The sequence below is a fragment of the Sorex araneus genome, chromosome X, assembly GCF_027595985.1.
Source record: "Sorex araneus isolate mSorAra2 chromosome X, mSorAra2.pri, whole genome shotgun sequence".
In the NCBI taxonomy this organism is placed as follows: Eukaryota; Metazoa; Chordata; class Mammalia; order Eulipotyphla; family Soricidae; genus Sorex; species Sorex araneus.
In genome coordinates this window covers 259,191,320-259,217,580 of record NC_073313.1, presented here as the reverse complement: position 1 = coordinate 259,217,580, position 26,261 = coordinate 259,191,320, and the positions used below count along the sequence as shown (strand labels likewise).

General features: G+C 37.8%; 1 protein-coding gene across 2 annotated transcripts in view; it reads right to left on the bottom strand.

The window, feature by feature from the left end:
- NYAP2 (neuronal tyrosine-phosphorylated phosphoinositide-3-kinase adaptor 2) overlaps positions 1-26,261 on the bottom strand; it is a 327,961-nt gene that overhangs the window by 86,087 nt on the left and 215,613 nt on the right. The gene's annotated exons all lie outside the window — the stretch shown is intronic.

Sequence of the window (26,261 nt, the reverse complement as noted above, 5' to 3'; positions counted from 1 at the left end):
AGAAACAAATACAGAATGATCTTTGTATGTGGAATATAAAGAAATATAGTAAAGGAATAACAAATGTCTGGTGGTGCTGGGAACCTGAGACTCTGAGAGTCAGTCTACAGTACTGACATTACCAATAAAGATAGATGGGGAAGAAATTGACAAGGTGGAAGGATATTGACATTATGATGGCAAGTTCTAAAGCAAAATCGAAATTCAAAGTCAGACCAGTATGAGAATTAGTTTCTCGATCTATAGTCAAATCTCTTTCCATAACTACATGAATAGATAAATGCATCCATTAGTATAACATTGGAATGTTGTATGTCGGAAACTTTGTCATTAGAATTATTTTCAAATAACAGTGTTGAAACAAAATATTTAAGAAATATGAGTAAATCAAGTCAACTAAATATTTTTAAATTAACATTTTAAACTTGCTAGCATTTCAGTACAATACTTACAGCAAGACAATATAACCAAAGTTTCCTTTTTAATACCCTGAGTCAAATGGAACAAAAGGATTATCAGAAAACAATATGACTATTTCAGAGCCTTTTATTTACAGAAATTGAGCTTCCCATATGACCCAGCGATGCCACTTGTGGGAATATATCACAGGGACCCAAAAATACACCTAAGAAATGCCATCTGCACTTCCATGTTCATCACAGTCTTATTCACAATAGCCAGAATCTGGAAACAACCCATGTGCCTGAGAACAGGCGACTGGTTTAAAGGAACTATGGCACATCTACACAATGGGGCACTATGCAGCTGTTAGGAAGAAGTCATGAAATTCACTTACAAATGAATGGACTTTGAGTGAAATTAGTCAGGAGAGAAGGACAGACACAGAATGATTGCACTCATTTGTGGGATGTAAATGAACATGATATGAGACTAATACTCAAGTACAGTAGTAACAATGTCCAGGAGGATTGGTCCACAATTGGAAGCCTGCTTCAAGTGCGTGGGGAAAGGGCATTTGAGATAGAGAAGGGACCACTACAACAAAGATAGTTGGAAATGATAACTCTAGATAAGAACTGTGTGCTGAAAGTAGGCAAAGGTACAAACATGATGACCCCTCAGCACCTGTATTGCAAACCATAATGCCCACAAGGAGAGGAGGAGAAGCAGGCAGGGCAGAAACTGGGGTGACTGGTGGTGGGAAATGGAAACTGATAGAGGGATGGGCGTTGAAACTTTGTATGACTGAAACCCGATGGTGAACAGCTTTGTAACTGTGCTTCTCACTGTGATATGATTTTTTTTTAAAAAGGTCTTTTATTTACAATTTCCCCAAAGCTGTAACTCATTTGCTTCCAAATGTCACAGCCTTACAGCATAATGACCCATCTGTTTTATCCCACCTCCCTTTCCACATTTTAAATAAACCATTGGAGTGTGTGAATAATTCTGTACTTCTCTGTTTAATCCATGATGTTAATTAAATGCTTACTTTTTTTTTCTGCACACAACGCACATATCACCACCATCACCATGAAATGAGAATGAACCAAACTGAAAAAGGGCAAATTCAAAGTTCAAACTCAACAAGGATCCAGCACTGTTCTTACAGATTTGAAGATATTTGGGGGAGGGGAGGACCTCACAAGCAGGGTTTTAAGGTCTAGGGGCCAATCCTAGTAATACTTGACCAATGAGACAGTTTGGAGGTCACAAGGTCTACATCTTAAAATGCCAACTGTGAAAAGGTATTGGGGAATCATATGATACAATGGATCAAACTCAATATTTTGAGCATGGAAGACATGAACGCCTGTCCTTTTAGCTATTTCCCTGGTTCTGGATAGTATTTTAAATTAGGAATTGTGAGGATGAGTAGCAAAACACCTCTACCAACATTGGTTCTTTTGTTCTTGTTCAACTTTCTAATTAACCCATAAAAGGAAGTACTGCTTAAACCTCAACTAAATCTCAATGGAACTTCGGAAACAGAAAAAATATATACCTTTTTCCTTTTCCCCCTTTGTTTTCAAGACTTCAAGTCTTCAATATTCTTTGGAAAGTGTGTGTGAGTAACTTGAACAAAAGGGTTAAAGAGTTGCTACTCAGACTTGTGTCCTGACCCCTCACTCCTGCAATAAAATCATGTGCTGTATCAAGCAATTTATAGGGAAGTAAAACTGGCTTCCCAGTTATATTTAAGGACATCTTTTAACTACTACTGGCCTCCCTCACCAGCAACAGTCAGATGAGTTTTTTTTCCATACTTTCCAGAGCCAACTGTTTCTAAGCTATGTTACCTGGGTTAATAGAGGCAATGCCAACTAAGTATCTCTAGGCCTCAACAGAAATAGTTTCTATAGCCTTAAATAATGCAGATAGCTCATAGTTAGGAAAATTCCAGAAATAACCTTTCTATCTTTTGGATACATCTATGCCAAGGCAGTGCAAATATCTAGAGGCAAGGATTTGTTACATGAAATCATTTTCTCCTCATTATGTGAGATCTTTTTCTCTCTTCTTGATGCCCCGGGCTCCTGTCACATTCTTTAATTTAGTATTGAAAGCAAAGTTTTCCCATTTACTTTATAATTATAGAGTCCTGACCAATATGCCTAAGTATGCCATTAAAACTGGATTTTTTGAGGATTGGGCTAGGAATCTAACTGATATTAGTTTATTCATCTAGCCCAGAAAATTCAGAGAGATGAGTGAATTTTCCTTTGTGCCTAGAAATACCTGCTTGAATGAAAATAGTCAAAAGATATGTTTTAATAATAAAAATTAAACAATCAAATTTATACATATTTTATATATAAATTTGCATATATTTATATATAACATATTTAAAACTCAAGGCAGTATATTCAGAGGGAAAAGGATGATACTATACAGTCATGTATTTTGGTGCCTGCATAAATCCTGTTGAAAACATTTTAGTAACAAACTTTCCCAAACAAGATCAATTTTAGGCTACTGTTGTAAAGTTTTATGTGAAATCAAAGTTATTTCTCTGCTCACAATTATAGTCCCAGCATGTAAAAGGCCAATTACATAGAACGTGCTACTATTTTCATGGACTGAAAGAGTGAGATGACTATGGATTTAAAATCTGACTATCCCACTAAGGTTGATCTCGAATTTAAATGATACTGTGAAAACTATGCAATTAGTATTGCATCGCGTGTTTCTTTCAGACTGTGTGTTACATATGACTGAAACTTCTTAAGAACTTACAGTGTTCAGAAAAGAATCAAGAGGGATTAGACACCAGGGTAGGCTTCATGATCAAAATATTCTCTCCAGGATTCCAATCTATCACATCCCCTGCAGTGCCAATGTTGAAGATTCTTTTCAAAGTTTATCACTCCCTGTTTTAGAACTACTGTGTTCTTCATCTGTATCTCTGACTTCCGGCCTGAAAATGGAGCCACCTACAAGAACCTGAGCCCTCATGCCCACAGCTGTGTTCTTGACCATTACACTGTTGACTTGGTTTTTCTAGAATTCTTGATTTGTGCTTCCTGAACAGTGAAATGACACCATGGATTCTTATATTTGATACACCTTAAATATCCCTTTCAATCCTCAGAGACAAAAAGAAAACTAACCTCGGAGGGCCCTGGGATGCTGCTGCTAGAGACCACAGCTAGCTGTGCTCTCCTCTCCACCCTGGCTCTTCCACTGCTGGAAAGATTCCCATCTTAGAGTGAGAGAAGCTAGATTTCTCCGATTAGCCCCGGCACTTATTTGCTACTTCACCTTTGTCAAGGTTAATTGAACCTCAATCCTCCTTCTGCAAATGGATATAATAACAAGTGCTATTACTTGTTCCAGTAAAGACGCAATGAGATAATGCATTTAGAGTGCCTTATGAGGCATTGCGAGTAACCATCGTAATTGTGCTGAGTGTCCCTGCAGGATCCAGGGGAAGACACCAGCCAGTGCTCTGAATCCTCCTCCACATGCGGATGGCCTACCACTTAACATTCTTCAAGACCCAGACCGGAAGGAGACGTGCAGAGCTTGCCCACACTTTTCCCTCACCTCTGTGACTACCATTTCGAACCTTTACTCTTTTCACCATGGTAAAATTCACTTTCTGGATTCACTTTCCATTTTACTTCCAGAGTGAATCAAAAGGCTTCAGAATCTGGTCCAGGGCTTTAGGTTAGGAAGCATCCCGGCCTGCCTATCCCTCCAGTCAGAGATGTCAATTATGAGATGCATGAGTTATTTCTTTTATTCTTGCTGTTGTTTTTTTTCCTCCCTCATGAGTCTCTCATCCATAGAAAATGATGAACTCATTTTCACTCTTTGTCTAGGAATATGTAACTCAGGTATGATCATTCCAAAAAGTCTTCCCCTCATTTATTTCCTTTGTTTAAACTAAGTATGTGAATGGAGGGTTCATATTAATCCCAGGCTGCCTCCAAAGGGGTTCACCTCTGAAAGTGATGCTTAATATCAATCCCAGTCGACCTTAGGCTCACCTCTGAAAGTGATCTTCCGGCTGTCATTTCACAGGATATTTGTTTTTGAAGTTAGATAAGAAAACAGAGTGTGGTTGTACTTTCCGTGTCTATCACACTTGGGTAGGTACATTAAAACCTGTCATGATATTTATTGGGACTCAAGGCCTTGGTACACTTGTGCTTTAGTTCTAATACAAGCAGTACACCAGCTGCAAGGCAGCCAGCAGTATATATGGCAGCTTCTGGGTGTATCTATGAAATTCAGGGGCAAACTGCATTTCCATAAACTAGGTCAACATATTACATTCAAATCGTCTGCAATCACCAGCTCAACCTAGCTTTATGGTACAGTGTGGTAATTATCCTCCCTCACAAAAACCCCAAGGATAGGATATGCTCCTAGGTAAGATAGTTTAGGTATTAGAATGCTAAGAGTTTGCAAAACATACACCCAGGGAAGAATAACTTAGTAGGAAAGAACAGACTAAATAACAAATATATGCCAGCTGTGAAAAAATGCTCCAGGCAAGTATAGAATAAGATTGTTTAGCTCTTTTAGATGTAGGGCCCTCTTAGGTACAAATGGAATAAGAATTTGTCCTAACTTTATACTTTTAAGGGTGCCTGCTGATTAGCTATGTGAAATACCTCACTCTCTGATCTTTATTTACCTAATTATGTTAATATCTCTTTCAGTTTAAGCAATGTCAGCCAAGGAGCAATATGGTGTTGAATAAATGACCTATGAGACCATTCATGGCTGCCCAAGTGACTAAAGCTTGATCAGTCCCATGTGTGTTTGTCTCTTTATGTATTTCTCTGTCTCAGTCTCTGCAGCTGATTCCTGCTGAACAGGGTCTCAAATGCTAATCTGACTGACTTTAGATGTCACCGCACAAAGAGGTTCTAATTTATATGCCCCAGACATACCCATACCATTACTTATCACATACAATTGTTGATTTCTATAGGGCGCCCTACTGGAAGACTCGGTTTCTTAGGATGAAAGGTTAGTCTTTCATCTTGTTCTCACCACCTGCAGAGTCTTCAGTGAGAATAAATGGGAAAGTTGATGAGACAAATAGGTGTCTTTGTCTTTCATTCAAAAGTTGCTCTACTCAGTTGTAATTTTGTAATTTGTATCAAAGCCTCTCTGAGGCCATAATTCACTGCCCTCTGTTTATAAATTCTCACTTAAAATGGACCATGGTGTAAACCATATACTCAGCACCAGACAACAGGGAGTTTCTGTAGCAAACATTTGGCCCATGTTGTTAAGCGTAACTATTTCTATTTGACGCTGTTGAGAGTCCAGAAAACAAGCAATGATTATCAGTTGGAAATAAGACCCATGACATGATTTACTTGGAGTGCTGTAATATTTCATTATCTTCTCTGGGTTGTTTTTGTATGAGTCTGTATGCTTACATGTGATATTTAAAATTCTTTGCCTTATCACTATTTTCTCTCATTACTTCTAGGAACATCTAGATGATTCAGAGGATTTAGACAGAGGACTTTTGTTTGTGAGTGATGTTTTGGAAAATGCATGCTCCCACACAAGGATTCCTGGATTACAAAATCTAGACCTTTGCATGACCCTATGCATGCCTGGTTACAGGGACCAAGTCTCATGTTGCTGATGAATATATTCGCTTCCTGGGAACATAAAAAAATTGCTTCAGAATTGTACCATCATATTGGCATAATCAGCAGGATCCAAGTCTCTTTTCTATTCCAACTGCTGAACAATGAAAATAATGAAAGATGATCGGGAGAGATTAATTAGGCAGAAAAGACAATACATTTGGAGTGCTAGTGGAGGCGCTGAACTAAACTGCATTATTTGATGGATATTGGATTTGCCAACAAATTTGAGATTTGAGAGACCTAAAAGACATGGGAAATCTCAACTGCATAATTTAAGAAAAGCAAGGTGGGGTGCGTGTGTGTGTGTGTGTGTGTGTGTGTGTGTGTGTGTGTGTGTGTTGTGTATATGTAATTACTTTAAAAGTCTTTATGCTTTTGGAAGTATAGATCCTGGTCGGTCCATAGCTACACCTAGCAATGCTCAAGAACTTGGGGTGTTGGCCATCACACCAAGGTCAGGCATAAGCAAGCATGTGCCTCAAAATCCTTGTACTATCTACCTCTCCAGCCCCCACTGGGAACAGTTTTAATTGCTAAAAAGCTTCCATATAGAGCTCAAATCAGCCAGACTCCTAGAAACCTCATTTTCTGATTGTTGATAGCCTTACTAACTGGATCAGCTTAGAAATCACCTATTTCTGTTGATAAGTAAACACGCATAATTTAGGGTCCAAAGTGAAGCAGCCTCTGGCCCCTTAATCACGTCTTCTTTAGAATACAAGTCTAGAACTCTCCAGGTCACGCTGGGGTGAATTCTAATTGTGTGGCGCGATGTCTTTTAAAACTGTGGTGTCAGGAGATAATAGAGCCAGACAGCCTGACAAGGTTTACCTACAAGTTCAGGCAAGCTCTGGGGTCCGCTCTGTTTCATCCCCCAAGTCTCCAGGGGAAAAAGAGTGTGAAGACTCGCATGTCTCCACAATGAAAGGGCGTTAGGGAGCAGGGGCAATTTTTTGTTTCTTATTACTGCTTCTCTTTCATGTGAACTCTGTCGGGTGGGGTCAGTTATGTCGATATCAACATCCAGGGGATGGCTCATCTCGAGATAATATAAAGAGAAACAGCTGATGCTCAGGGGCTGGAAGATGGCATGATTTTAAAGAAAATGAGAAAGAGAGTCAGGGCTTGTGTCACGAAGGCAAGGGGGAGGAAAGCCCTGGTTTTAATATAATAGAGGAGCTCAATCATTTGCTAATGCAGGTGAAGCAGGCACAACGAAGAATGGCAGACAGATGGGCTGGAGAATCCTGATTAGTTCATGGGTGTGAAGAAGCTCAGAGCCTTTCTGCAATTTGTGCGCACCCATGGAAATTAGCCAAAATCTGATAAAGAAACAGACTTCCTGGCCACCCCCACCTCCCCGAAGCCTGGATCTTGCAACATCAAACATTGGAACCCACATACTGACTCAGCAGTTCTTTCTTTATGACTGCAAGGAGTAACGTTCACTTACAAGATAGAAGAAGCGTCAGGGGTTGGGATGATAATGTAGCAGGTGGGGTGTTTGGCTTGTATGTGGCCAATCCTGGTTTGATCCCTGGCATCCTGTATGATCTCCTGAAATGAGCCCTGAGCACAGAACCAAGAGTAAGCCCTGAAGCCATTGGATGTGGCCTCAAAACAAAACTAGAAAAAGGAGGCTGCTTATAGTCAGATGGTCCATTAAACTCTTCTCAAATACTATTTTAAGTGTTCACATGACTCTTCTAGGAAAATATAAGGAAGCTCTATAGTGTGGAACTCCGTGCCAGGCTGTTTTCACTAGGGGAGCCCCAGAGGGGGGCAGGTGAGAACCCTCCCTGCCCCAAGGGACCCAGCCCAGGCAGCTGACCTCCTCTACCTAACTGATGCCACGCTCCAGGCTGCTTTCCGGACACTCTGGCCGAGCCTCACACATGAATGAAAGAGTGACATATATATATATATATATATATACATATATATATATATATATATATGTGCTGGAGCGATAGCACAGTGGTAGGGCGGTCGCCTTTTACACAGTCGACCCGTGTTCGATTCCTCTGCCCCTCTCAGAGAGCCCGGCAAGCTACTGAGAGTATCGCACCCTCACGGCAGAGCCTGGTAAGCTACTTGTGGCGTATTGGATATGCCAAAAACAGTAACAATAAGTCTCTCAATGAGAGACATTACTGGTGCCCGCTCGAACAAATTGATGAGCAATGGGATGACAGTGACAGTGACACATTCAGGGGACAGTAGAAAGACTTAAGATTTATGGTATCTACTAAACAATGTATATATATATATATATATATATATATATATATATATATATATACCTCTTGGAGAGTCCAGCAAACTATCGAGAGTAAACTGCCCACATGGGCAGAGCCTGGCAAGCTACCCATAGCATATTCAATATGCCAAAAATGGTAATGATAGGTCTCATTCCCCTGACCCTGAAAGAGCCTCCAATCTTTGGGAAAGACGAGTAAGGAGAGGCTGCTAAAATCTCAGAGCTGGGAGGAATAGAGATGTTACTGGAGTCCATTCGAGTAAATCGATGAACAATGGAATGACAGTGACAGTGACAGTGATAGTGTGGAGGAAAAGGAGGAAAAGGGACAGTCTTGTTGGTTAGTAAGCACCACAGGCTGTCAGAGGTGGATGATTAGATGAATGATCGTTTGAAATCACTTCTCTCTAAACAGATTCAATAGCAAGACTGTTCTTGTTTAGTTTCATTAAGTTTGGGTTTGTGCAAGGAGGGTTTCTTATATTATATCCATATAATAAATTTCTATGAAAAATTTAAGATAATTTAAATAGGAAAATCACTATGATGAGATTTGGGATAAATCAGTTCAGCTTAGACAGCATACATTAGACACAAGCCTACAACCTCTAAACTCACAAATTATAAAGAAAACCATGGTAACTTTCAGATGGGCTATCGGTTGGAATAATATACCATAGTATTCTATATAATCCAAGGGTTAGCATTATCTACTCTTAAATGATTTTTAATTGCTCTTTTAAGAATTGAAGCTATTTTAAAAGTATTTATTTTTGGCTTTTTAGGCCACACCCAAAAAGGGGGTACTCCTGGTTCTGTACTGAGAAATTACTCCTGGCAGTGGTTGGGGTTCATATGGGATGCCAGGGATTGAACCCGGGTCAACCAGATGTGAAATAAATGCCCTACCTGCTGTACTATTGCCCTGGCATCAAAATTATTATTATATTAACTGGGAAGTGCATCTTCCATACATGTGTTACTCATGTAGATTTTGTGTATCCAGGCACTGTGGTCATGAGAGAACAGACCATGCTCTAAAACACCAGGACCTCTGCCCAATAAAAGAATACCTTGACATTCGAGCTTTGATAATAACAGAGAAAGTCAAGTTCAATGGAAGGTCTAAGAGATTAGTTTTCCTGGTAGAGATGTCAAGAAATCTTGATTAAATAACAGATTAAAGAATGGCAAGTGGTGATTACAGATTTTTTGATGTGCTAGGAGAAGAGTCAAGGCAAAATAAAAGAAAGATTTGTATGACTAGGGCATAAAGGAGGAGGAGGAGGCAGAGACTGATGGGGAGACAGCAGGGTAAGACAGTGGCCGGGCTTCCTTGGGGGGTGCTCATCACTGCATACTCAGAGAACAGTAAAGTGGCTGAATATTTTATGTAGAAAATGAGACTGCTCCCCCACAACCCTGTTAATAGTAGTAAAATATCACTGGTAGCACCAAAAAGAAATAAATATCCCTCTTTTTTTGATATGCTGCAAGGAAGAAAAGCTTAGAAACTAAGGAGTTGTGTTATTTTTTTCCCTTACACTTTCCAAGGTGGGGTACCGTGTTATTCCTTCTGCCTCTGTTTTATTTCCACCTGCAGCACAATCTAAAATTTGTCTTGCATTCCAGATTCCTCTCTCTCTCTCTCTCTCTCTCTCTCTCTCTCTCTCTGTGCTTCGAAGCCAAAGGCAAATTCTGCATTACAGAAATATCTACAACTGTTAATGATCTGTAGGTTTTATTAGAAAATTTGTTCTTAAAGAATTACAGAAATATTTGTTCTCTTAAGATTTTTGTCAAGTCTTTAGTGAATTATTGGGCATGTGAAAGATGTTGGTATAATTTACAGATCTGCACTATTCTTTGAATAAATTATCTAGGATGGATTTTTTGTTTGTTTATTTTTTTCTCATTGTAATGACAACCCAAAGGCATTTGGTGCCTCATAGAATGTTTCTTGAGAATTAAATGACATAGACCCCTGTTGGGAGACATCAGAGTGGGATTGGGGCCTACCTTGTTCTCTAAAAGACCATAGTTTTTAATAAAAAAATAAAACCCCTCAGGCTTTTACTATTCTTTCAGTGTACGACAGCCAACTGTGAGGAATTGAATTACATTTCCTTATTGCACCTCCAGTGCATATACAGAAGTAGACTGAAGCACTACTCCCTCAAATGTATTGCAACTAGAAATAGGGCCTTGGGAAGGGTAATTATGGCAGTCTGTAGCCATAAAGATCAGTCTTGATTCAACACGACTGGTCTCTTCCTTATAAGGATAGGAATACCAGGAATAAACCATCACAGAACAGACCAGGCGAGAACACATCTGTAAACCAAAAACTAAAGGGACCATCTCTAAACCAAGAAGAAAGGCCCTGGGAAAGAACAAATCATGATCTTTGCCTTCCAACTTCCAGAACTGCAGATGACAATTTCTGGTGTTTAAGCGACTCAATGATGGTGGTTCCCTCCCCGCCCCAAGCAGAGCTCCCGAGGCCGAAGACCTCCGGAGCCTAGCCACAGCCATGCTCAAGGCCCCTCTACACACGTTCAGACGAGCCTCACACATGAAGGTACCAGCAGAGGAACCCAGGTGTGTGGGACCCAGGGCTGAGACCTCCAAGCCTACTCAGATTGGGACTGGGCCTCTTCTGTCCAGATTTCCCATTTTCCAGTACCCAGGGACTGTCCCCGGTGCCTTATAATTCCACCAACAGCCAATATCCAGAGACTTAAAACCAAGCTCCCTGAAGTGCATGGTGACATCTTATAGCCTACTTCTCCCTCTAGGAGAACCTGGCAAACTATTGAGAGTTTCCTGCCCACATGGGAGAGCCTCGAAAACTCCCCATGGTGTATTCATATGCCAAAACCAGTAACAATGCTGGGTCTCATCCCCCTGACCCTGAAAGAGACTCCAATGTGGCATCTTTGGTAAGGACGAGTAAAGAGAGGCTTCTAAAATCTCAGGGCTAGGACAAATGGAGACATTTCTGAGACTGCTTGAGAAATTTGACAATCAACGGGATGATGATGATGATGATGATGATGATGAATTATGATGGTTTACTATGATAGTCTAAGCAAACAAGTACAGCAGCTGTACAATGAAACTTCATCTATCTTATCTACATTTTATTTAAAAGATGAAGGAGGGAATATGAATGTCATTTAGAGCTCCTATCTCCTTTATGTGAGACCACTCTGGACTCCATACAGAGCAGTGCAATAAATTTAAAAAAGTAGAGGAAAATTAAGAAGTAGATGGAGTGGATCAAATATTTCAAGTAAGTGCTATGGGGTATGTATGTGTGTTTGTGTGTGTATTGTGGGTGGTGCCAAGGATTAAAGTCAGAGCTTCACAAAATTGAAGCATACGTTCTACCAGAGTCATATCTAAGCCTCTTCTGTGTTGCTGTATAATATTTTACTGGCGAATAAACCAATGCACCTGAGGGATATATGACTTATTCAGAAATGCCTAACTTTTTAATAAAAAGGCCAACATGTGACTCTCAGAGGCTGACTCTGAAGATGATATTGACTGCATATGCTATGTTTCATTTCTGAAGTTCTATTCCTTTATGTTAAAATACATGTATTATATTCCTTTAAAATATCTTTCCAAATCTCAGATATAGGGTGTTTCTTATACTTTTTTGCTATATGAGTGAGTTTCACAATTTTTTATGGGGCATATTTCAACGCAGCTTCAAATTTAAGCCCAGAAAATGTGGTTCCCTCCTTGGATATCACCTTTTCACAGATCTCACTATGATTCTCTAATTGCAACAATACTGCAGTACTATGTAGTTCATGATGTCAAGACCTCATGTAATTCTCCACTCTTGGAACTCAAAACTCCCTCTATTAGTGGTCCAAGATGGCATTTAGGCTTTGCCTTGAGTCTGTTCTCCTAAGAGCTGATCCTGCCTTACAACACATTTTAGCCTAATACAATAGCACTCACAAATATTTTAAAAATAAGGGTGAAAATGAATGATGTATATCCTCCATGATAAATCAAGTCTTTTTGAAAGGAGGGCTTTATATAAGGGAAGCATAGGGTCAGAAAATTACAGAGAAAAGAATAGACAGACTCTGGATTTTGAGTGACTGGCTGCAGAATTAGAATTTACCTGAGGATCAGAAGTGGGTGATGACATAAGTTTAGAGGAAATTTTTCCCAAAGAGAAATGTTCAAGAACAGGAAGATGATTGCAAAGTTAACCCAGTAGGAGGTGCCATCTTGTTTCTGAACACTTGAAATCCACAGAACGGCAGCCATCACCATTTCAATGTTGAGATGTAATCACCTTCTCTTTTCAGTGGGAAATATAGTTGTAAATGCAGAGTTACAGAAATTTAAAATAGTTAGGAGACTACCTTTTATAAACAGCTTTCAGTGTTTGCATCTAATGCTGATGATCTTGTGTCTAGGAGACACAGATCACTTTTTGGGATTCAAAACATGTCATCTGTTCAACGACAAGATAATCATTTTTCATTAACCAGCCTCATTGTCTGGTCTTAATCTGATGTCAAGATTTTGGAGAGAGAAGTACTAGACAAGGTTAGAGTGAAAATTCATTAAATAACTGTCCTGAACCCTGAGTCAATTCTTGGCATATTAAAAATGGAACATAATTATGGGAAGTGTCTTTCCTCTTCAACTGTCTCTTTTACTTCAAAATAGTGCATAAAAATGCAAATGTCTCCTTACAATTTTACACATTAAATATTTATGCCCACAGCTTGCTGCCACCCCTATAATGCCAATGTTGGATTTGAAGTCTTTTTTCATGCCCATTGAAGGCTTGACAGTTTTGAAGCTTGTCTGGCTTCCTCAACTATGACTACCTTTGAGAAGAGATATGGTTGCTTCTGATCTTGCAGAGGGATACATAGAATGCTAAGGTGCTTGACAAACAAAGTTTTAGGGCTCTAAAATCTTTATAATCTAAGTCAGATACACATTTAAGCTTAGCGTATGGATGGGGAGTACTATTTCTGATGGTACTCAGCGATTACTCCCCACTGGCAAGCTAACTGTGGTGTATTCAATATGCCCAAAACAGTAACAACAAGTCTCACAATGGCGGCATTACTGGTACCCACTTGAGCAAATCGATGAGCAAAGGGATGACAGTGACAGTGGTAGTGACAGTGCTTAGCAATCATTCCTGGAAGTGCTTGAGGAGCAATTGCAGAGCCTGGGCTCAAATGGGGGTTGGCCACAACCAAGAAAGCATCAAAACTCCTATACTATCTCCTCAGCCTTATACTTGAAGGTGTTTACGATGCCTGTACCATCTGATACATTCCAAAGTCATAGATAGTATGACATGGCATTTATGACATGATATGACAAGATATGACATTTAAGTCATTCTTCAGTAGTACACAGCCAACAACTGAACATAGCACTAATGGTACAAAACAGAATTTTAGAGAAAGGAGTCCACCCAGGCAGAAGAATATATGATATTGATGTGTTTGTTTTTCTACTGACCTAGTCCAGTAATGCACAGAGACCAACATAGGTCAAACATTCTCTGTGGTGCACTGTTTTGGATAAATACAGCTAATGAAAGATTATCAGGTATACCTCTTTACTTGTGCCTTACACCCCCCAACCCCCACACACTTCTGTGACAAACTTCCAACCATTGACCTGTCCTCCCAGCCCCTGTTTACCCTCACCTTGGATATTAGTCTCATACTATACATATATTTTTTCACATTCCACAAATGAATGCAGTCATTCTATATCTGTGCCTTTCCTACCGACTCATTTCACTCAACATGATACTCTCCACATCAATCCATTTATAAGCAAGTTTCATAACTTTGCAGATAATGTTTCTGCTGTGTGTTTGGGGGCCCCCAGGGTATATTCCCAGGACTCATATTGCTGAGTTAAATGGGAAGTCAATTTCTAGTTTTTTGAGGACTGTCCACATTGTTTTCCAAAAAAGGCTGGACAAGTCAGCATTTCTACCAACAATATATGAGAGTCCCTTTCTCCCCACATTTTCTTATTTTCTGTGCTTCTGTGTATTCAAACCCTCTAGTAAGCAATTTAGGTCTAGGTTGCTTAATTTCTAAAATGTCTCTGGGCTCTGAAATTTCATGAAAAAGAAAAAACCAACAACAATGAAGGGAACAAGGCCTAAAATCATAAACTTGCACTTACTATTACCACAGTTCAATGGTAATTGAGGTCCATGTGTGCCTCAGTACATTCATAGAGTTTCTATTTCAGAAAGCATCCCTCTCCTGAAACCCGTTTTCTTAACAATGTATGTCTGGCCTTCTTGAAGAACATCTTCATATGAACTTAATGATACTTTTCCCTAAGAGTGGATGATTCTACATATGTAATTTCCTTAGGTCTTGTTTGTGGCATGGATAATCAATCATATAGAAAACGTGCAGAAGAAGTAAAAAGAGGGAACAAGGATGTGAACAAAATATAGAAACCATGGCTATAATTTGAGCTTCTCTTTTGCTATATTTTCAATAAAATTTTAGCTTTCTAACTTGAATCACTGCTACCTAGTGTCATCAGATAAAAGTAGACCAATTGTTGACCAACTACAAAGAATCTTAATTTTTTCTATAGGAAAAAATGTTTAATTCTATTAATAATTCTACTAGTTTAATTATCTTATAATTTTTTTGGTTTGGGCTACACCTAGTAGTGCTCAGGGATTTCTTCTGGTTTTGTGTTTCTGGTGGTGCTTGGGGACCATAGGCTGTGCCAGAAATCGAACTGGGGTCTGCTTCATGCAAGGCAAGTGCCTTAACCTCATACTATTTCCTTGGTCCTTATCTATCTAAAGTGATGACAGGATAATTCTACGAAAAACAGGAAAGAGAATGACCAGAAAGATCAACATAATAACCAGCTATTAGACATTTTATAGCATGGAAACAATTTTAATGAAACATTTTTATGTATCCTGAAGCCTTAGTTAATAAGCATTGAAAATTACCAGGAAGCATGAGGGATCGAAATCAAAGCCCCTGTTTCAAGGGTTATTGCTGTATTTTTATAGAAGTAGTTAAGACATTGTTAGAGGGTAGAAAATTGGTGCTGAGGCACAACACAGATTCATAAAAGCAATTTTGAAACCAAGTGCAGAAGGTTCAGAGCTCGGAAAACTATGACCTGGGAAATCCCTATAACAGCACTGCATAATGTAAACAGTTGTCTTGGAGGTTATGAGACCTGGGGAGAATCTCAGTTCAGACATAACCCCCTAATTAACTGTAAAGCTCTGGGAAAATGGCTTTCTCCTCCTGAACTTCATTGGCTTACTCTGAAAAGCAGCATCTAGACCCAGGGATTTTCATATTTAGGATTCTACTAATATGTGCCAAAATACATTGTGTGTTAAGGTCTGTCTACAGTCCTAAGAGCATTTTGGAAACTTTTGGAAAACCTCAAAAAAAAAAAAAAAACCTCAAACTATTAGCTTATCTACTGAAGGTGGAACCATGTCTTTGGTAATTTTTAAAAGCTCCCTAAGAGTTTTTAAAGTAAACCCAGGGTCTAAAACCGATGTACTATATTTAATGGAACATTTAATGCCACATTTAATATACTTCTTATTATTCTCTTTTTTGGAAACTGGCTGAGTCCTTTATTTCTGCTGCTTTCCCTATTTTAGCTAAAAGCATTTTAATTATCCTTTCTTGCCCAAGAAAGGGAAAAAAAGGAATGAAAAATAGGAACTAATTGATTTGATATTTATTAGAATTTCTGGCGGATATAGTGTAGGTGGGGAGAAAACTATTTCAGCACATCGAGCTTTAAGATTAATTCCATAGTTTATTTTTCTTTGTTTTATGGTTATTTCCATCTTCAAAAATAAGGAAAGATTGAGCTGCTAGGAACACACAAGTATCCAGCAAGTAGGTGGGTGAAAATTTGTTGTTGAATTTTAATTTTTTACTTAGCTTTTCAGTTAAGCTGCTTTATAAATAATAAGGAAATGAGGAGTTTAAGGAAAATAGTTTAAGGAAACTATGATTTTTTCATAGTAACTGCCAAACAATCATCAGAGATAAAAGTCTTTTACCAAAGATAGCCATAGAGCAGAATACTTACTTTTTAGTATTGTCTGTTTTTTTTATGCATGTGATTTTTCAGAAAGGTCATAGTTCTCCCTTTTATTAATCTTTGAAGGAAAAACAAGCTTTCCCACTAGTTGTAGGAGGTGTGTGGGTAGCTGAATAGATGCACAGGTGCAATCAAATTTAATTAAAACTCAAATCATTTTAACAGACAGATGGAAAAATGCTTCAATCTTTAAAAGAAACAGGCATTTAGGCACTAAAAATATTAATGCACAGGAAGAAAAATATAATTTCTATTCTTCCTGAAAGACATAATTCTGAAAATATATTCATAAATTTCCAAAGCAAACACTAACTGCTAAGAGGAATAATTCCTTCATCACAAAAGATAATAAGAATATTTAACTTCTATCAAACTAAATGCAAAATAGCTTTGTTATAATTGCTGTTACTAGTGCCATACTGGGGGTCTTAAATGAGTTATAGCTATTTAACTATTATAGCAAAAGGGAAGTGGGAATAGTAAACCTTTTAGTGGTAATACAACTGACAGCTATAGAAACCAAATGCTAAATTTAGTTTACAAGTACTAAACATACTGCTGATTTTAACCGCTGATACTCTTGATACTCTTGATAAATGTAGTTAGATAATTAGTGTTTGGGAATCATTGTTAGCCAATCTGGGATATTTCACAATATTCTTGGGGGAGAAATACATATAAACTTCATCTGGGAGAACAAAAACATGTTTCTGGATAACATATATTATTAGTTAGATTTTATCCCCTCCCCAAATTAAGTGACATTAGATAAGATCAAACAAGAACTATAAGCAAAGCTAGTAAAATGTATCTAAATGTTGATAACTGAATATTTAGAGGACACTTAGGAGAGTTGCTACTCTTCAGAGTGTTTTCACATAACATATTTTTGCTCTAGTCATTGAAAGATCTCTTTGATTTCCCATTTTCCTATCATAGGAGGGAGTTAAACGTTTCAGAGGCCCAACAGCTCTTTACTGAATGCTTTCTGTGACTTATGTTCTAGGGAGAGTAAGGCGTTAAGGAACTTATTCTCCATTTGTTCTTGGAACCAAAGAAGATAAAATATAGTGTTCTTTCCTTGGCAATTTTATATCATCCCTTTCTCTCCTTCCTTCCTTCCTTCCTTCCTTCCTTCCTTCCTTCCTTCCTTCCTTCCTTCCTTCCTTCCTTCCTTCCTTCCTTCCTTCCTTCCTTCCTTCCTTCCTTCCTTCCTTCCTTCCCTTCCCTTCCTCCTTCCTTCTTTTCTCTCTCTCTTTCTTCCTCTTTCTTTCCCCCATACTACCTTTGTGTGTCTGTTTGTGTGTTATGATTGTATGATTGTGTCATTCAGCTGTCTTCTATAGGGTTAGATTCCTACTAACTGGTGTTCTGTTTATGCTCTTGGCATCAGTTTTGTTTCACACTCACATACATGCATATTATAGACACATGTGCAAACTGTTTAATCATGAGTTACCACAGTTCCACAGTTCCTTATTTTTCTTTCTTGTGTGTAAATGAGTGAAAAAAGTATCTAGATTGCATATTATCCCTTACTTCAAATGTTAATCTTTATTACCATATTAATAACTTTGACCTAAGAAAACACCAATATTGATTGGGACCAGGCTTGTGAATTAAAATAGAAAACAATAAACAAGTTTAAAAATAAATAGGATAAGGAGAAAACAGCATTCACAGCATTAGATTCTTCAGAGGAGGTCATAATTATGCCTCAAACAAAATCTATCAAACATCCAAGAGCCACCTGATCTGGCTTATAAAAAGAGATTCAAGGGACTGCAGCAATAATATAGCAGATGCGGCATTTGCCTTGCATGCGGCCAACCCGAGTTTGATTCCCAGCATCCTATATAGTCCCGAGAGCACCACCAGGAGTAATTCCTGAATGCAGAGCCAGGAGTAACCCCTGTGCATCACCGGGTGTGACCCAAAAAGAAAAAAAATACATAAAAATAGATTCAAGATTCTCAGGTCTCTGTCAGCTTAAGAACCTAAGGGACTGTCTCAGCATAGCTCAGGTGTATCGGAACATCATGATGCAGAAGTAAGGACGCAAGGAAATAGAACATATTCTTAAACGCACAGTTTTCAGTCTCTGCATCTTCTGTATCTATTTGCGGCAATCCTTTTTTAAAAACTTCTTCCTTAATAAATGTATTTTTTCACATTCATTTGAATTCTTAGGTTCTACATACTGCTATTTCAGAATAAAAATTTGAGCACTGACAATAGTACCTAAGTGAGTATTTTTTAAAAATCTTCTTTAAATACTTAAAAGACTGAATGATGAATGGTTAAAATGTTATTAATTAATACATTAAAAAATAAAATAATTAGGCAGAACCTCAACCGCAAAAACTAGAGGGAGAGATGCTAAAAACTGCTTCTTCCATCAAACTGCTGTTTCCCCAGTGTAACTCAGTAGCATGATTCTCACCCTCCTCTCCATCAGTTTAGTCACTAGCCCTTTTGCTTATCCATGCCCAAAAATAACCAGCTGCCTTTGAATCAGAATACCTAACCAGTTGTTGACCCAAAGGGTGCTGCCATATTCTGAAAACTGTTACTGCCACGCCAGCTACTTCTGATCCGTGCTCCTATATTCCCTAATTCATGGATTTTGTTACTTCAAGAACATCAGGATGGTCAACTTTCTGCAACTGAGCCTGTTTTGTAGATTATACTTGAATGCAAATGGGCACCTTTTAGATCTTCCTCTCTCTCTGCTTCCATATACCTGGGAGTTTCTGCTTATTTGAAACCACTATAAATGTTGCTGACACCTAAACATGCAGTTCCCCAGGGACCCAGATTTCAAGTGATGCCTTCAGTAGTTTCCAGAGACTATTTTTAGAAGAACTTTTACAAAAAAAAAAGAACGCAGAAGCCAAGGAAAACACACATGTAACGTCAACATGGATTACGAGCCTGCCTCCTTAAATGTCACCCACTAGTGAATCTCCAAATCTTCCATTGATTTCACATGGAAATAGGTCAGGACTGCTTTCAACTGCAGAAATCTCGTGCTGCGGGCTTCCTTGAACTTTAAGGAGTGAATATTAAAAATTGATGCACAAAGCAAACCTCTGCTTAATTAGCATCTGGATAAAAACTTCACCAGGAAAGTCAAGGAAGTTAATAAAAAATGAGAAAAACGGACAGTGATATATTTCCACTGCTATTTTTGTGCTTATAGTATTTTATGTATGAGAAGGCATTATGAAGGGTCACTTTTCATGTATAACCTACTTATGCTAGTTAATCTGTATTTAGGAGATGACATTGTTTCTATATTTCTGTGGTTGCACACATGATTTTATAAAATGTAACATCTGAGGGCTTTTTCTCCTGAGGTTAAAGTTTTCAAATGTTAACCTTAAAATGTTTTTGCCAATTGACTAGGCACTTTTAAAAAAGAAAAAAAGAAAGATTCTGCTCAGATCTGGTAATACAGAAATCAACTCTTTAATAATTTTTTCTCTAATTATGTATTTCAGAATGGGGTGTCCTAAGAGATATTCAAGATATGGAGGACCAGCCCTTCAATGTGACAGCCCCCAGATACAACTCTGCTTGTTGCTTGGGCCTTGCATGCTGGGAGACCCAGGCCCCCTGGGCTGTGCTCAAGGCCTCTGGGGGCTGTCACCTGGCTGTACTCAAGGGATCACATGGTGGTGAGAATCACATCTGGTCAACCCATATATTCTAATTGCTATTCTACCTCCCGGCCTCAAGAATCACTTTTAAAAAAAATTTATTTTAATGAATCACCATGAGATAAAATAACAGACTTACAAACATGCATACAAACTTACGTTTTGTTCATGCAATGTTTGAGTACCCATCCCTACACCGGTGACCATTCTCCATCACCAATGTGTCCGGTATCCCTCCCACCACCCCCACCCTTTTGCCCCACCTGCCTCTGTGGAAGGCACATTCCCTCTAGCTCTCTTTCTCCTTCTCGGTGTTATGGTTCGCAATATAGGTACTAAGCTGCCATCATATTTGGTCCATAGTCTACTTTCAGCACGCATCTACCATCGCAAGCAAGCTCTCCAACCATCATTTACTTAGTGGTCCCTTCTCTATCTCAAGTACTGGGGGAAAATGAATCACTTTAAAAAAAAATAGTAGGCATATCTCGGTTTCTATCTGATTAATTCCACTCTTCCTTTTTAGGAATCAGATTATTTTGGCAAAAATAAATAATTTTTAATTGAAAAAATTAAAATATTCATTAAATTTGGGGAAAAACACATGAACAACATCACTGTAAGAAGATTCATGGTGGATTTTTTTCTTTGTTGATAAACCAACTTTCACAATCATGGTACCAGACCCGAGTGCAGTGAAATCTACCTCTTAGTTCTCAGAACTGATCTTTACTGGGTGACGGTAATCTACTGTGCTGTGATATTCTTCCTCTGGCTGTGATATTCTTCCCCCTTCAAGACTTAGCCATGGTTCAGCTATAAGAAAGAGCCTGCCTCTTGCGGATTGAACTGAGCATGCTTACATTGAACCCCTCATTTGATGTTTCTCACATTTTGCTTTCTGTATTGAAGGAATTGTGTCAGATGTCGTATCTTCACCCTTCTACCTTCCATTGAGAGATTGCTTTGTAAGCTGGTCAACATGAATATGTAAACAAAGAAGCTATTTGTTTTTATTCTCCTCTCATCTTTTCTCTCATCTTTTGAAATCTAACCAGTAAATTAGCTATATTCAATATTCTGAAATTTCACTGTCATTGTCATCCCATTGCTCATTGATTTGTTCGAGCGGGCACCAGTAACGTCTCTCATTGAGAGACTAATTGTTACTGTTTTTTTTTTTTTTGGCATATCCAATATGCATAGGTAGCTTGCCAGGCTCTGCCATGCGGGCTCCATACTCTTGGTAGCTTGCCAGGCTCTCCGAGAGGGGCGGAGGAATTAAACACAGGTTGGCCGTGTGAAAGGCGAATGCCCAACCACTGTTGCAGAATGGCTATCACTCCAGCCATTCTGCAATTTAACCAATATTTTTTTAAACGAGAGCATATCTTAATGTCACTTCTATAAATAGTCCATGAAAGTCTGTTATTTTTTTTATAGAATACAATTCTTTATAAAAATTTGGAATAAGTTAGTAGCACCTACTATTCTTTTCCTTTCAGAGAGACAGAGAAAGAGGAAGAGAGAGAGAAAGAATCAGAGTCACCACCAAAACATGGGTTCCTTAATGAATATATTATATTTCTTGATGAATATATTATATTGCATGTGAACCACTTTGAAATGTCTTATGATAGTCATGAACAATGTCTAAAATTCTGGGAAGTTTAATGAACCTCAAAAAAAATTTAAAAGTAGAGACCGGTGTCAGAGACCATTCAGAAGGTCAGGGTAAGCAGAAGAGGAGATAGATAGAAAATATTAAGGATTAAATGGAGAACAGAAATAGAAGCAGCAAACATGAAACATTCTCTTGAGTGTTCTGGCCGTGAAATGAAATTGAAGAATCATGGTTAGTGCAAAATGAAGGTATTTCTGCTGAAACATCAGTAGACAATTTTATCATAGTGTACACTCAATGTTTATAAATATCTTTTGTCAGTCAATGTTCATAAATAGCTTGGTTTAAAACGAAATTTAACACCAAGTAGAGGATGTAGGGAGCACCCATTCGGGTTGAAAGATGTGTGCCAAAAGCAGACTGTAGACCGAACATGATGGCCACTCAATAACTCTATTGCAAACTATAACACCCAAAAGTAGAGAAAACAAAAGGGAATGCCCTGCCACAGAGGCAGGGTGGGATGGTGGGGATTGGGGTGGGGGTGGTGGGAAGGACACTGGGATTATTGGTGGAAGAGAATGGGCACTGTTGGAGGGATGTAAATGATCACTGTATAACTGAAATGCAAGCATGAAAGTTCATAAGTTTGTAACTGTACCTCATGGTGATTCACTAATAAAAAATTAAAAAATAAATAAAACTAAATTTAATTTTGTAGGTTTCAAGTGAGATAACCATTAAACTAAACAAGGATCACTGTGATGTAATTTATTCCAATTTTAACTTTGAAATTCCTCTTCATTGACAAAGTTTTCATATTTTGACATGTAATGATTGTCTTTAAGCATTGTTGTGGTTAATAATTAATCAAAGAATAAAACCAATGTGTGAACACAGAGGCAAATTTGCTACTCAGAACATAATCAAAGGGCCAATGTTTCATTCCAGCTTTGCTCATTCTGTTTGGGGGATGCTGATTATCTACATCTTTTCAAGTTCTTGGGCATCTTGACTTTGTTACTTGAGTTATAGGAACAAAAGCCATGTTAAATTCCTATTCCATTCATTATGGGTTGATCTAGGGTGTAAAAGAATTGGATGTGTTTTCTATAGTCTTACTTTTCTGGACTTTCTATATCAGTTTCATCTATGACAAGAATGATATGGTGAGGAGAATTAAAGATATGTCATATTATTGAGTGTGACATAAAACTTGACAGAAGAAACTGCAAAGGATTTTTTTCTGCTTCTATTAATTTTCATAATAATAGATTTCTGAATTTGAAATTATGTTTTTAAGTTCACCTATGGATTGTAGGTCTACCTTTCTAGGCAGAATTCTCTGCTTCAAAATGCATGTAACCAAAACTCAATTCTCTCCTCTAAAAGCCTCCTTATTCCTTTGGGAATCACAGTAGTTCAAATTCTCTAGTTGACTGGTTATTCTACCAGGAGTGAAATATTTAACTAACTAACTGCCATCAACTGATATCAATGAGTTTGTTTTGATTGAGAAACACCATGCACTGCTACAGATACTTTATTAAATTTGGCATTCTTAGCCATTTTGAAAAACCTAATTTTTTCACTGAGGAAGTTTTGCAAATATGTTATAACTCACACCCATTTTTACCTGGAAATCTGCACATTCATGATGACCAGTCATAGAATAATAGCTTCCTGTTTCTAGACAAAGCCTTTCTGCCAAAGTGTGTAAATGACCAATTTGAATCAGTTTTCATTCTCTTTACTGACTGAGGTCAATAATGTAGAGCATTAAATGGATTGGAATATCTCTTTTAAAATGTTGATCTCTGTTACTTTCTTTTAAATTGCATATTACTATCTCTTGACCCTAAGAAGTGACCAATTTTCAGAGATCTTTGTTTAAACTCATATGATTAGATATATACAAAATGGTCTACATTTAAATGCTTTCTGGCAATATTCTTATATCTTTTCCCAAATAAATATACCTAGAATGCAATAGGCATTCTTTAAATAGGGCACTTAGAAGCAGAAGCAAAGACTTTTTGATTGAATGGTATTATTGATTTCAGTGTGGAATTTTCTAAGCATAGCATCTGATTTTTTTTTTCAGTTAGTAGACAAAAATTTCTCATATGGCTTTTTTTCCCCTCAAATTCAATTGTCCACTCCAGTCACCCTACTAATAACTCAACAAGCTTTATAAGTGCTTCTCATGTTTCAACTTTAGCAAAGATTATATTGTGACTAATACACTAGGGAAAGGTGTGACTTAGTCCCCTTAAATAAATGTCTTCATGGAGACTAAGAAATAAAACAAAGTTTCAGTATGTTAAAAATAAAACATAGTGGGCTTTAAAGAGGAGATTATTTGTAAACAGCTACATAAGAAAAACTTTCAGGATAGATAGACTCTAAGCACAGGAGAAGATAAGTATTAGGGTGTTATTGAAGAAGTCTTTTTCTATAAGGCAGATCAGCATCAGGTAGAAAGCTTCAGAGAGCTGACAGTGTGTCCTTTAGGTAATCTACAGATTATCCAGTTATCCATAGATGCATCAAACAGTCAAGCTAGATATGCTCAAAGAGTGAGCATATAATATTTTCACTTGAATAGTGAAAAAACTATGGTATTAAGAGATAAAGTAACTTATTTCAACATCTCAAAGCTTTGTAATAGTTGCATTAACACAGGAGCCAGTTTTGTGACACTCACTTACTCTTTTACTTTCTAGAATGTAAGATATTCTAGAACGTGGTGTTAGAGTCTGATGTAGGACCATCATAGGAATAGATGATGTTACTGATAGAAACCCTCTAATTATAGCTAATATTCAGATAATTATGTATGTTAAAATATTAAAAATACAAGATATCAAATAAAATTCATTAACTGAATTTTCCATTTGATAAGCCTTATAGTACATAATGTGTATAAAAATTAAACACATGTGAGAGAATTTTGTTTTATTTAAGAAAAATAGATGTGTAGTTTTAATTGAAAATTCTGCATTCTATAAATCTAAATCAGGGAGGGTTCTTCTTAATAAGGAGAATTGCTGATTAAATTGCTAAGAAGAAATTGCACTTAAAGATTCAGCAGCAAGAGTATAAACAGAAGGGATAAACACATTTTGCCTGCATCAATCAAAGACAGCTTCATTCTACCCCCAGAAAGGTGAGCAATTATTTATGAAATTATGTTTTCTTCAGTGATTCTATATTGCAATCTTAGGAGAAACTGAATGAGAAAACAGACAATGTCATAGTCCCAATTAACCAAGGAGTCACATGAATTTTCAAAATCAGAAATTTTACTTGTACTCTATTTAACCTCATCATCTTGATAATCATCATATTTAAATTTTAAAAAATAATCATAATTAAACAGTCCAGTGTATTCTTGGAAGGTTTATGTGTGCATATACATACATATATATTCTAATGATGTGTGTCTGCTTCTTCTAACCATACATTTACAAATCTAAAGATAAAAGAGGTAATGTCAATGAAAATTGCCTTACTCCCTGTTGGATTTACTATTGGAATGTTTTACCAAAGACTTAGACTCGTATTACTAGTGTTCCCATTGTTACTTTATAACCTCTCAAATTCTGTTTTGGACATTTTATTTACTTATTTTTATTTATTTATTTCTTTTTGGGTCACACCCGGCGATGCACAGGGGTTACTCCTGGCTCATGCACTCAGGAATTAGTCCTGCAGGTGCTCGAGGGATCATATTGGATACTGCGAATCAAACCTATATCGGCCTCCTGCAAGGCAAACACGCTACCCACTGTGCAATCGCTCTAGCCCCTGTTTTGGACATTCTAGATAAAAACAGTATGTGAGAAGCATGGCATCAAAAATATCCAGCCTCATTTATCATATAATTATTTACGACTTGCTGTGACCTGACAGGCCTTCTAGAATACTCCTAAATTCAGCCTAAAGTCTCTGGAGATGTGGGAATGGCTCAAAATGCCTTTACATAAGCTTAGAGCTTCAAAGGTTCAGATCGTCCCCCAAAAGTTTCTCTATAGTGAAACATACTTGCGGCTCAGTCACCATGGAGCTATCACCACTAGCTCTGTACCATTGTAGTACTGTCATCCCATTCATTGTCCATCAGTTTGCTCGAGCAGGCACCAGTAATGTCTCCATTGTGAGACTTGTTACTGTTTTTGGCATAACAAATACGCCACGGGTAGCTTGCCAGACAAATGCCCTACCCCAGCCCAACACATTGACATCAGAAAAAAAAAGAAAAGAAAAAACAAAACAAAATAAAATGAACCATAAAACAACAACCACCTGGACCCAAATAAAGTAAAATTCAACTTAATGAATAAGATTGACTTAGTACTGAGGAGAACTAGAAACTCAGGAATTTAACTTAGAAAAGACCCACTAAACTCTTCTGAAACTGTGAAGACTGTGTTGAATGACTAATGGGCTGGTTTTAGGTAGTATATTTATGTGTAATATTTTCTCCAATA